Raw genomic sequence first — 11,652 nt, 5'->3', positions numbered from 1 at the left:
TGTTTGGAGTAGGGTATCAACTGTGTGCAAGCTAGTATGTGAAGTCACAACTGCTTTGGTAAAAATGTATCAGGGTTTCATTTCCATGCCAACTGGACAGCACTGGTTACCTTCCATGTGTTGGTTAAACAGATGTGACACATATTTCCATGACTGCTCCCAAAGACAACTCGTAACTGGTTGCTAGTGGGCATGGCTTGAGGTGTAAACATTAGTTAAGTACTTTTAGTTGCTTTAATGCCAAGGTGGCTGCAACACACAGTCGCATTTGTTTGTTCTCGGCTTTGCCAGGCTTTATTAAAGGCTTTTTGGGACACTTTTCTATTGTCTCTGTTTTTAAAAAATTGAGACCTGTCAGGAACCAGATAAGAACCCAAATGCGACACACAAGTCTGGCTGAACACCGCTTTATTGTCAGAAAACTCCCCGGATTCTCCGGGGAGCGAGCAGAACAGAATGGTCAGGAACAGGCAAGGTCGGAACCGGGCAGGCAGGCAAACAGGAATACGCTGGAAAGTCATCGGGAACGAATAACGATCAGGCAAAGCGCAGGTATGCCTCCGGGGTTTAAGAAGAGTGCTCATTAGAGTCCTGATGCACAACAGGTGTGCGGGGCGAGGCAGCTCACGGGCATGATTGCCTGCAGCTGTGACAGAGACCATACATAAGCTAGTTTTCTTTTGGCCTATATTTGTGTCCTCTGTTCTGCTGGTTTCCTCTGTTCTGCCAGTTGGCTGGCCTGGCCTATATGTATCCAGGATATCTTTAATTCCAAGGGGCTCACCAATTCAGACCTTTTCATCACTGCAGAAGAGCACCAAAAATTACCTTTTTTCCCCGAGGGATGAATGTGGCTTTCATGTACTGTACAATGCAGATGTCCTACAACTAGGAACTCTGAACTGGGACCTGCGCCGAACAGCGGAGGGTTCTCGGGTCGAGCCCTCGGGTCGAGGCAGACAAAACATGGAAGGTTTCTGGTAGGAGGGGGAGGAGCCAGGACACCTTCAGACCACTGCCCAGGTGCCCTTAAGCAAGGTATCAAACCCACAAATGCTCATATAAGGCCCTGGGATGAACTAAGGACTCATCCGGGGTGGACCCTACCCGTAAACTAGAAATTATGATCTTCCTTTCCTTGTCTGCTATGTTGTCCACTTACAGAAATCAAAGATGGTGGATGGGACGTCTGTTTCCCTGACCCTAAGCTCAGCCAGGGATGCTGTTGGGAACACCTGAAAGGGTGCTGGAGATGTTTAACGAAGGAACAGGACACGGGCCTCACACTGATGCCCAGTGTTGTTGCTGGCTGCTGCATTTGGCAGAATATATGATGTGTGAAATCCTGAAAGTCAATTTTAGCGACATTTCTGCTGACAGGACAACTCCAGTGATGCCACATATAGCTGGATGTCCATTATTACTCTCTGTATATTTTAGTCATTGACTTTTGATCTGTGAAAAACTCCCAAAATCCCAGAAAATTCATTTGCATCACATTTATTGGGCACTCTTTGGCCTTCTTTCTTGAACTCAATCGTTTTCATTATATTAGCCATGAAAGGATTCTGTTGTGCAAAGGCTGAAAGCCGGACCCACAATCTAGACACAGAGGCTAGTGGCAGGCTAAGGATTGACAAGAGACACAAGTGAACTAGGAAGACGGTAGGCCAGGCCCACCAGCCTGAGACCAACAGAGAAGGGACAGAAATACAAGCAAATCCAATCAAGGAGAATACGGTGTAGAAGGGTAGGCGTAAGGTTAGATCTGAAGGTTTCTTTCTGTCTTTGATCAAAATGGTTTTTAATAAATCTCTCAAGTTTATGAAAACATCATCGAGTTTAATGCTACGTGCTGTCTTCAGGACCATATTGGCCCGCCCATCCATCCATCCATCCATCCATCCATCCATCCATCCATCCATCCATCCAGTTGTCCTCAGCCATTTTGCTGTTTTCCGGTTTCTGGAGTCTCTCTTGCAGCGACAGGCCAGGAACAGATCTGCAATATTAAAGAGAACCCTAATAAATTTTTGACACCTAATTTGTTTTTTCCCCGTTAACATATCGTGGCTCACAGGGGCCCCCAGTGCTCTGCTGGGGCTCTTCTGAAGTACAGGGCTGAGAAAAAGGGGCCTGCCTCTAATGGACTCATCTCTAATAAGTTGTAATCATAGCAGCAATGTTAATTAATTGCCTTCCAAAACCTTTCTTTTATACGAGGCCTACAGGATCTTCAGAGCCATAATTATGGACTGTTGCTGCCCTCTGATTTGCATGTTAATGACCACTGTTTCCGGGCTCAGTGATGCAGAACAACCTGCTCTTATGTTGGGCTAGTGGCAGAGCTCCCCCTCCCTGTCTGCAGAAGCTGTCCTGTGTGAGGGCCCCCGCAATGCATGAGGGGCCCATTTTGTGTGAGGGTATGCGTTGCATCCTGATGTCCTGATGTGGACCACCATGGCTAGGTTTAGCTGAGCACTGTTGCTTTGCTCGGTTTACTGAGGTGGGTCATTAGTTTTCATCCGTTTGCCTCCAACAACCAACAACTGGTGAGGAGGAGCTGCGTATCTGAGTAGAACGCCTGGGCTTCCATACCTCTGACCCCCTACAGCGAGGCGGCATCGTTTACGTCTGAATTCCTTTTATGTCAGAAAGAATTTGACAGATGAGGCTGTAAAACACATCTCATATTTTAATGAATATTATAAAGATATTGACTGGATCTGACAGGATCACGAAAACCCCCAAACCCACCTAAACAAACAAAGCATTGACCACCGAGAACCGCAAAGAAGAAGTCACACATTTAGCTGTGTGAAGTCTGAACTCTGACCTCCTGCAGATGAAGATAATATAACTTACTAACAGAAACCAGCACACGATGTTTGGACTTGAATTAATCATCTTTAAAAAGCTAAAATCATTGAAGAGCTCAGATTCTACAGTTCACCATGACGATAGTCAACCAGAAATATATATATATATATATATTTTACTAAGAGTACTGGGCCATAACAGCTAGACATGATGTGCTTGGAATAAGGAGATTGAATAAAAACAAGGTTTTAATTAGGATTGGGATAACAAAGCTATAATAATAATAATAATAATAATAATAATAATAATAATATAATAATAACAATAATAATAATAATAATAAAAAAAGAAGTAAAGTAGCAGCAGTAGTAGTAGGAGCAAGAGTAGCAGTAATAGCAGTAGTAGTAGTAGCAGTAGCAGCAGTAGTAGTAGTAGTAGCAGCAGTAGTGTCAGTAACAATAGCAGTAGCAGTAGTAGTAGCAATAGTAGTAGTAGCAGTCGTAGCAGTAGTAGTAGTAGCAGTAGTAGTAGTAGCAGCAGTAGTGTCAGTAACAGTAGTAGTAGTAGTAGTAGTAGTAGTAGTAATAGTAGCAGTAACAGTAGAAGTAGCAGTAGTAGTAGTAGCAGCAGTAGCAGCAGTGGTAGTAGTAGCAGTAGCAGTAGTAGTAGTAGCAGTAGTAGTAGTAGTAGTCATAGTAGCAGCAGCAGTAGTAGCAGTAGTAGTAGTAGTAGTAGCAGCAGTGGTAGTAGTAGCAGTAGCAGTAGTAGCAGCAGCAGTAGTAGTAGTAGTAGTATTAGTAGTAGCAGTAGTAACAGCAGTAGCAGCAGTCGTAGAAGTAGCAGTAGTAGTAGCAGTAGTAGTAGTAGTAGTAGTCATAGTAGTAGCAGCAGCAGTAGTAGCAGTAGTAGTAGTAGTAGCAGTAGTAGCAGTAGTGTCAGTAACAGTAGTAGTAGTAGTAGTAGTAGCAGCAGTAGTAGCAGTAGCAATAGTAGCAGTAGTAGTAGTCAGTAGTAGTAGTAGTAGCAGCAGTAGTGTCAGTAACAGTAGTAGTAGTAGTAGCAGTAGTAGTAGGAGCAGTAGCAGCAGTAATAGTAGCAGTAATAGTAGAAGTAGCAGTAGCAGCAGTAGTAGTAGTAGCAGCATAGTAGTAGTAGCAGTAGTAGCAATAGTAGTAGAGCAATAGTAGTAGCAGTAACAGTAGTAGCAGTAGCAGTAGTAGCAGTATTAAAAGTAGTAGCAGTAGCAGCAGTCGTAGAAGTAGCAGTAGTAGTAGTAGTAGCAGTAGTAGTAGGAGCAGTAGTAGCAGTAGCAGCAGTAGTAGAGTAGCAGTAGTAGTAGTAATAGTAGTAGTAGCAGTAGTAGTAGTAACAGTAGCAGTAGTAGTAGCAGCAGTAGCAGCACAGCACAGTAGTAGCAGTAGTCGTAGTAACAGTAGCAGTAGTAGTAGCAGCAGCAGTAGCAGCAGTAGTAGTAGTAGCAGTAGTAGAAGTAGCAGTAGTAGTAGTAGTAGTCATAGTAGCAGCAGCAGTAGTAGCAGTAGTAGTAGCAGTAATAGTAGTAGCAGTAGTAACAGTAGTAGCAGTAGCAGCAGTGGTAGTAGGAGCAGTAGCTGTAGTAGTAGCAGTAGTAGTAGTAGTAGTAGCAGTAGTAACAGTAGTAGCAGTAGTAGCAGTAGCAGCAGTAGTAGAAGTAGCAGTAGTAGTAGTAATAGTAGCAGTAATAGTAGAAGTAGCAGTAGTAGTAACAGTAGTAGTAGTAGTAGTAATAGTAGCAGTAACAGTAGAAGTAGCAGTAGTAGTAGTAGCAGCAGTAGCAGCAGTGGTAGTAGTAGCAGTAGCAGTAGTAGTAGTAGCAGTAGTAGTAGTAGTAGTCATAGTAGCAGCACAGCAGCAGTAGTAGCAGTAGTAGTAGTATAGTAGCAGCAGTGGTAGTAGTAGCAGTAGCAGTAGTAGCAGCAGCAGTAGTAGTAGTAGTAGTATTAGTAGTAGCAGTAGTAACAGCAGTAGCAGCAGTCGTAGAAGTAGCAGTAGTAGTAGCAGTAGTAGTAGTAGTAGTCATAGTAGCAGCAGCAGTAGTAGCAGTAGTAGTAGTAGTAGCAGTAGTAGCAGTAGTGTCAGTAACAGTAGTAGTAGTAGTAGTAGTAGCAGCAGTAGTAGCAGTAGCAATAGTAGCAGTAGTAGTAGTAGCAGTAGTAGTAGTAGTAGCAGCAGTAGTGTCAGTAACAGTAGTAGTAGTAGTAGCAGTAGTAGTAGGAGCAGTAGCAGCAGTAATAGTAGCAGTAATAGTAGAAGTAGCAGTAGCAGCAGTAGTAGTAGTAGCAGCAGTAGTAGTAGTAGCAGTAGTAGCAATAGTAGTAGCAATAGTAGTAGCAGTAACAGTAGTAGCAGTAGCAGTAGTAGCAGTATTAAAAGTAGAAGCAGTAGCAGCAGTCGTAGAAGTAGCAGTAGTAGTAGTAGTAGCAGTAGTAGTAGGAGCAGTAGTAGCAGTAGCAGCAGTAGTAGAAGTAGCAGTAGTAGTAGTAATAGTAGTAGTAGCAGTAGTAGTAGTAACAGTAGCAGTAGTAGTAGCAGCAGCAGTAGCAGCAGCAGTAGTAGCAGTAGTCGTAGTAACAGTAGCAGTAGTAGTAGCAGCAGCAGTAGCAGCAGTAGTAGTAGTAGCAGTAGTAGAAGTAGCAGTAGTAGTAGTAGTAGTCATAGTAGCAGCAGCAGTAGTAGCAGTAGTAGTAGCAGTAGTAGCAGTAGTAACAGTAGTAGCAGTAGCAGCAGTGGTAGTAGGAGCAGTAGCTGTAGTAGTAGCAGTAGTAGTAGTAGTAGTAGCAGTAGTACAGTAGTAGCAGTAGTAGCAGTAGCAGCAGTAGTAGAAGTAGCAGTAGTAGTAGTAATAGTAGCAGTAATAGTAGAAGTAGCAGTAGTAGTAACAGTAGTAGTAGTAGTAGTAACAGTAGTAGCAGTAGTAGTAGCAGCAGTAGCAGCAGTGGTAGTAGTAGCAGTAGCAGTAGTAGAAGTAGCAGTAGTAGTAGTAGTAGCAGTAGTAGTAGTAGTCATAGTAGCAGCAGCAGCAGTAGTAGTAGTAGTAGCAGTAGTAACAGTAGCAGTAGTAGTAGCAATAGTAGTAGTAGCAGTAGTAGGAGCAGTAGTAGCAGTAGCAGCAGTAGTAGAGTAGCAGTAGTAGTAGTAATAGTAGCAGTAATAGTAGAAGAAGCAGCAGTAGTAGTAGTAGCAGTAGTAGTAGTAGCAGTAGTTGTAGTAACAGTAGCAGTAGTAGTAGCAGCAGCAGTGGTAGTAGTAGCAGTAGTAGTAGCAGTAGTAGCAGTAGTAGTAGTAGTAGTCATAGTAGCAGTAGTACAGTAGCAGTAGTAGTAGCAATAGTAGTAGTAGCAGTAGTAGGAGCAGTAGTAGCAGTAGCAGCAGTAGTAGAAGTAGCAGTAGTAGTAGTAATAGTAGCAGTAATAGTAGAAGAAGCAGCAGTAGTAGTAGTAGCAGTAGTAGTAGTAGCAGTAGTTGTAGTAACAGTAGCAGTAGTAGTAGCAGCAGCAGTGGTAGTAGTAGCAGTAGTAGTAGCAGTAGTAGCAGTAGTAGTAGTAGTAGTCATAGTAGCAGCAGTACAGTAGCAGTAGTAGTAGCAATAGTAGTAGTAGCAGTAGTAGGAGCAGTAGTAGCAGTAGCAGCAGTAGTAGAAGTAGCAGTAGTAGTAGTAATAGTAGCAGTAATAGTAGAAGAAGCAGCAGTAGTAGTAGTAGCAGTAGTAGTAGTAGCAGTAGTTGTAGTAACAGTAGCAGTAGTAGTAGCAGCAGCAGTGGTAGTAGTAGCAGTAGTAGTAGCAGTAGTAGCAGTAGTAGTAGTAGTAGTCATAGTAGCAGCAGCAGTAGTAGCAGTAGTAGTAGTAGTAGTAGTAGCAGTAGTAGTAGTAACAGTAGTAGCAGCAGTGCTAGTAGGAGCAGTAGCTGTAGTAGTAGCAGTAGTAACAGTAGTAGCAGTAGCAGCAGTCGTAGAAGTAGCAGTAGTAGTAGTAGTAGTAGTAGTAGTAGCAGCAGCAGTAGTAGCAGTAGTAGTAGTAGCAGTAATAGTAGTAACTGTAGCAGTAGTAGCAGCAGTAGCAGCAGTGGTAGTATTAGCAGTAGTAGTAGTAGTAGCAGTAGTAGCAGTATTAACAGTAGTAGCAATAGCAGCAGTAGTAGAAGTAGCAGTAGTAGCAGTCGTAGTAGTAGTAGCAGCAGCAGTGGTAGTAGTAGCAGTAGCAGTAGTAGCAGCAGCAGCAGTTGTAGCAGTAGTAGCAGTAGTAGTAGCAGTAGTAGTAGTAGCAGAAGTAGTAGTAGTCATAGCAGTAGTAGTAGTAGAATAAGTAGTTAATTAATTCCAGCTCTAACTAGCAAATCATTTTGTTGCCATTGTTGCTGTTGATTAAAACCTTTTATGAAGTATTTTCTCCAAAAACAGACCCAAAACAAGGGCCCACACATGTCCTCACTTCAATCAACAAATCAAAGACTGGGAGCCACATGACAGCAGCTGCTGAAGAGGCTGATTGAGCACAAGTCTTGCATCAAACACCCAAGAGGCACCTGCATGAGGGTCTGTCCTCCAAACACCCACTTTCCCCTTTGGACAGATTTACCTTACAGAAGGGATTTGTCAAGAAAGAGTGAGAAGCATTTTAAAGCTTTGTAGTAGAGCTTTTTTTTTTTAATCGTGTCCATTACCAGGACACGAATCAGAACAGGCAGGCAAGTCCAACAAAAGCACATGAGGAATCCTGGACACTGGACCACTTATCAAAAACACTCCGGCAGACAGGAAGGGGAAGCGGGCTGAAATCCTCGAGGTGAGGGAGGGGGACTAGCAGACACAGGGGATTACAATGGAGGATGGGTCGAAACGGAGGGAAGAGACACACAGCAGAATTAAGTCGAGAATTAAACAAATAACCCAACATTTGGTGCAGGCAGGCACACCCTACCAATCACTGGGACTTTATCTACAACTGAAGGTCCCCTCGCACAACTTCATTTTCACAGACGAGCAAATCATTCATATTCCATCTGTTCCAGCTATCAAGGTTCGGGGAGTCAATCAGCGATTCCCTCTGATGTGTGGGGGTGGGGTAAGCCAGAGGAGAGACGAGGACTCGTAGAGGCACAGCATCTGCGCTCAGCTCCAGGGAGCTTTCAGAGAAGCTCATCATACATCAATGTCCTGCCAAAATGCCACGGAAGAGGAGACAGGCCGAGGTAAAGACAGAGACAGAGCAAGTCAATAAGACAAGGAAGAGTAATGTCCTCCTGTTACCTTGGTTTGAGCTGTTGAAGAAATCTACATGTCTACATGGGATGTAGTATGTTTAGGGGTTGTCCTAGAGTAAGGACAGTGCTACGGTGGTCAAAGGATGGAGTTTGAGAGGACTTGAGGTTGGTTGGTGTGAGAGAAGAGGATGTAAAAGGACAGGTGGAGATGGACGAGGAAGGTTCGCTGTGGCGGCCCGGGAAGGGATCCCCGAAAGAACACATCATTTCTGCATTCTATTGCATTTCCAGGTCAAAACGCAGCTTGATGTAGAGTACATCCAGGTCATAACACGGCCTTCAGTATGTCTGAAACATTATGGGATGCCTTTGGTCCTTTCTGTCTTCTTCCCACCTAAACGCTAACGCTATTTTTCAAAAACATAGGTCTTCGTGTGAAACCTTATTTTAACAACGATTGAATTGGGGATGGAAAGAAGCAAAGGGAAAGCACTTGGGAGGAGGGTGTCAGGGAAGGGAGGGGCGAGGGTGAAGCTGAGCGGTGAGACGGAGGTGACACATCTGTCGCAGTATTAACTTTCAGCCCTTTGGAGCCTGGGTGTCAACAGGAGACACCGGGGCCAGACTCCACTCTGACCCCAGAGCTCAGATGGAGAAATAAAGGCTGCTTTCCACCGAGCAGCACGGTTCATTTCCATCCATACCAACTGTGCTTTCTCCGCACACAGAACAACCTCTGGGTTTATATTATGAAGCATTTTCAAAAGCGAAGAGACCCAGTCAAGCTACCGAGAGGTTCTCCTGTGCAGTGAGGCCGGCAGCGGGATAATGAAGGTTAAATTCATTTGCGTTGATTCTGCATTTGCAGTTTTCATCTTGAGCAGCACAAGACCAAATCAATGAAGGAGTCCCAGGGTCCACCGACCAACAGGCATTTATTAGTCAGTGCTCTAAATGCCAGTCTCTAGTGAGAAATATCTGAGCACATAATCTCTAATGTCATTATGGTCACTCTGTCCAAGGAACGTCCCCTAGTGCTTCAAATCAATAGAGGCTGCTTATTGTTCAGTCTCAGAGGAACCTCCTGGCCAGACAACAGGGATTTCTTCTCTTCGGATGGCCAAACTGACCCTAGAGTCCCGTGGCCCTCAAAAGGCAAAAGGCCCCATGTGCTAAAGGACTTAGACAAGTGCCCTAAGTGGACACCAGGGACAAGGATCTGCTGCTCCGAGCCGTGAGCTGCTGCTCAGATTGTTGTTATTGTTTTTTTTGCTGTTGTTGTTATGTCTAGGCCTACACCACCACTTTTTCTTCCATTCCCTCCTTCCCTTCCTCTCTCTTGATCTATCACAGGTCTGCACTCCATGAGTTTTGCCTATGAATTAATGAAGATGAGCAAGGTAATTAAATGCAGTGCTGATGGCGATACAGATCCTGAGAGGGTTTCAGAGGGACAGGCAGTCCATGTGGGCATTGACCTACCTGCTCTACAATTATCCTCCTTCCCTCCATCCCCTTGGCCCCAGGGCTGCGTGGAACACAGATTTGGCTTGATTGGCCTGCTGGGCATCAGGAGGAAGAGTGCTGGGGAAAGTGACACCCAGGGGAGGTGAAGCAGGCAGGATAGAAGGGGGTATATTGACTTCAGGCCTCATCTGTGGCTCTAGAACCCCCCACAGGAACCCTCCCCTGGCAGCTAGGTCACGCTGCATGGTCCAAACACCCCTGCCTGGGGAAGTGAGGAGCAAAACAACGGTAGAAAAAAGAAGAATGTGAAGGAGGAAAGATGAAGAGGATAATGGAGGTAGGGAACAAACCATAGGGCACTTCCAGGGATTAGGGCACCATACTGGCCCACTGGGGTGTAACCATGATGGATGTGTGACTGGCAACTGCTTGCCCTTTTGCTTTATGTGATGCCTGTAGACCAGCCTTGATGGCTCATGACCCAGTAGATGATGGGCTCCAAATCTAGCTGTAATGTTTATTATTATTATTATTAGTAGTAGTAGTAGTAGTAGTAGTAGTAGTAGTAGTAGTAGTAGTAGTAGTAGTAGAGTCAAATCTGAAAAAGATTCTTCTTTGTTTCGATAGGGGGGTGTTACGCTACAGCATGGTCCACGTGGCCAGGCTCAGGAAAGCTGAGTAACATGATACAACCAGTTGGAATGTATTTAAATATTTTGACAGGAGCAATCCTTCCATCCATCCATTTTTCAATAACCACCACCTAATCCATCAGCTGAGGGGGACGGGGGGGGGACGGGGTGTTACTGGACCCTGAACACGTGTGTGAGACACCCAGGCACAACTAAAAAAATTGTACCCAAAAACCTGCACTGCTGCGTCCTATAAGTTTTTCATTTTATATTGTAACTGTAATATGAAGTTAGAGAATAATGACTTCATCAACATATCAGCAGTATAATAAAGAATTTAAACCATTTCCAAAAAAAGAAGAGATATCTCATAAGAAGATCTTAAAGTAAGCTTCTGTCTTTTTTCCTGTATGATCAGAAGTGCGCTAAAGGAGGAGCATCCTCACCCAGGAGAGTCCCAGCAGCCTGCTGTGTATGTATTTGTCATCAGTGAACTAATTAGACAGACCTTCACTTTGGCCTTCCAGGATATCCATATCCCAGAAGCAACAGGGACAAGTTTTACTTACCCCCACCTCATCCTGCTTGCAGCTTTGGGGAATTCCATGCACACGGTAGCAGCTTCGATGTTTTGGTCAGTCGTGGTGCAGACGCACACGCCCACACCATTATCTGGGACCAGTCCTGCCTCCGTGTTCGTCCACCCCCAGATCCCACGAGGCTGTTTGTAATCTGCAACCCTGAATTTTGTTATGTAAACAAAAAATTCTGTCCTATTAAATGAGAGAGAGGGGTTGTCATGGGAACGGGGTAGGAGGAGCCAGCCACGAGTTGTACAGTTTAAGACGACTATTAACTAATTAACGTGTTTGCATTAATATATAGAGAAGCTTTAATTTTTTAAGCTTCACAGAGAGTCCTGAGATGGCCAAAGGTGACTTAAAGTTAAAGAAGAAAAAGACAAGAATGACAAGGAACGACAAATGTGAGCAGACAATAGCTCTGTTCCCAGCGGACGGAAGAGGAAAACGCTGAAACGTGATCGTACAAGCATGAGAGTGCACGTTTGGGTGGCTGCATCATCATTAAATGATGAGAAGGGCACTCGGAGAGAGCCGGCTGACCCTGTTGTCAGGCTGCATCAGAGGTTTGCTAATATAGCAATTTTAAAAGTGTGAACAACTTCAAAAGCTAATTTAGCCAAAGCTGCAGTCTCACACATGGTGTCAACATCACATTACAGAAACAATAAGCACAAAAAAACCCAAATAAATTATTTAAAAAATTGTTCTGCAGTCTAAAAATGGTAACGAACTCTTACGAGAAAACATTTTTTTTTCCTTTCTAAGAAATGTTAACAAAAAGAACTGTTCTCGCGTTATTCACTCAAAACAACTTTATCGCATCATATAAAGAATTGAATAAATGACACGCATGTTCTTTTAAAGAAATTTAACATACAATGATATTTAAAAGGCAATTAATACTCAATA

The 11,652-nt window shown here is 44.0% G+C and overlaps 1 long non-coding RNA gene across 1 annotated transcript; it reads right to left on the bottom strand.

Moving 5' to 3' along the window:
• Window positions 1-391: 391 nt before the first annotated feature.
• Window positions 392-10,984, bottom strand: LOC130540029 (uncharacterized). Its single transcript, XR_008954288.1, has 3 exons — window positions 10,729-10,984; window positions 9,543-9,789; window positions 392-2,002 (listed from the first exon to the last, which is right to left on the bottom strand). It is a non-coding gene; the product is annotated as an uncharacterized LOC130540029 (long non-coding RNA).
• Between the last annotated feature and the right edge of the window lie 668 nt (window positions 10,985-11,652).

Source organism: Takifugu flavidus, chromosome 16 (assembly GCF_003711565.1).
Source record: "Takifugu flavidus isolate HTHZ2018 chromosome 16, ASM371156v2, whole genome shotgun sequence".
In the NCBI taxonomy this organism is placed as follows: Eukaryota; Metazoa; Chordata; class Actinopteri; order Tetraodontiformes; family Tetraodontidae; genus Takifugu; species Takifugu flavidus.
Note: the sequence above shows the minus strand (reverse complement) of the source record. Positions and strands in the feature narration are given on the sequence as shown.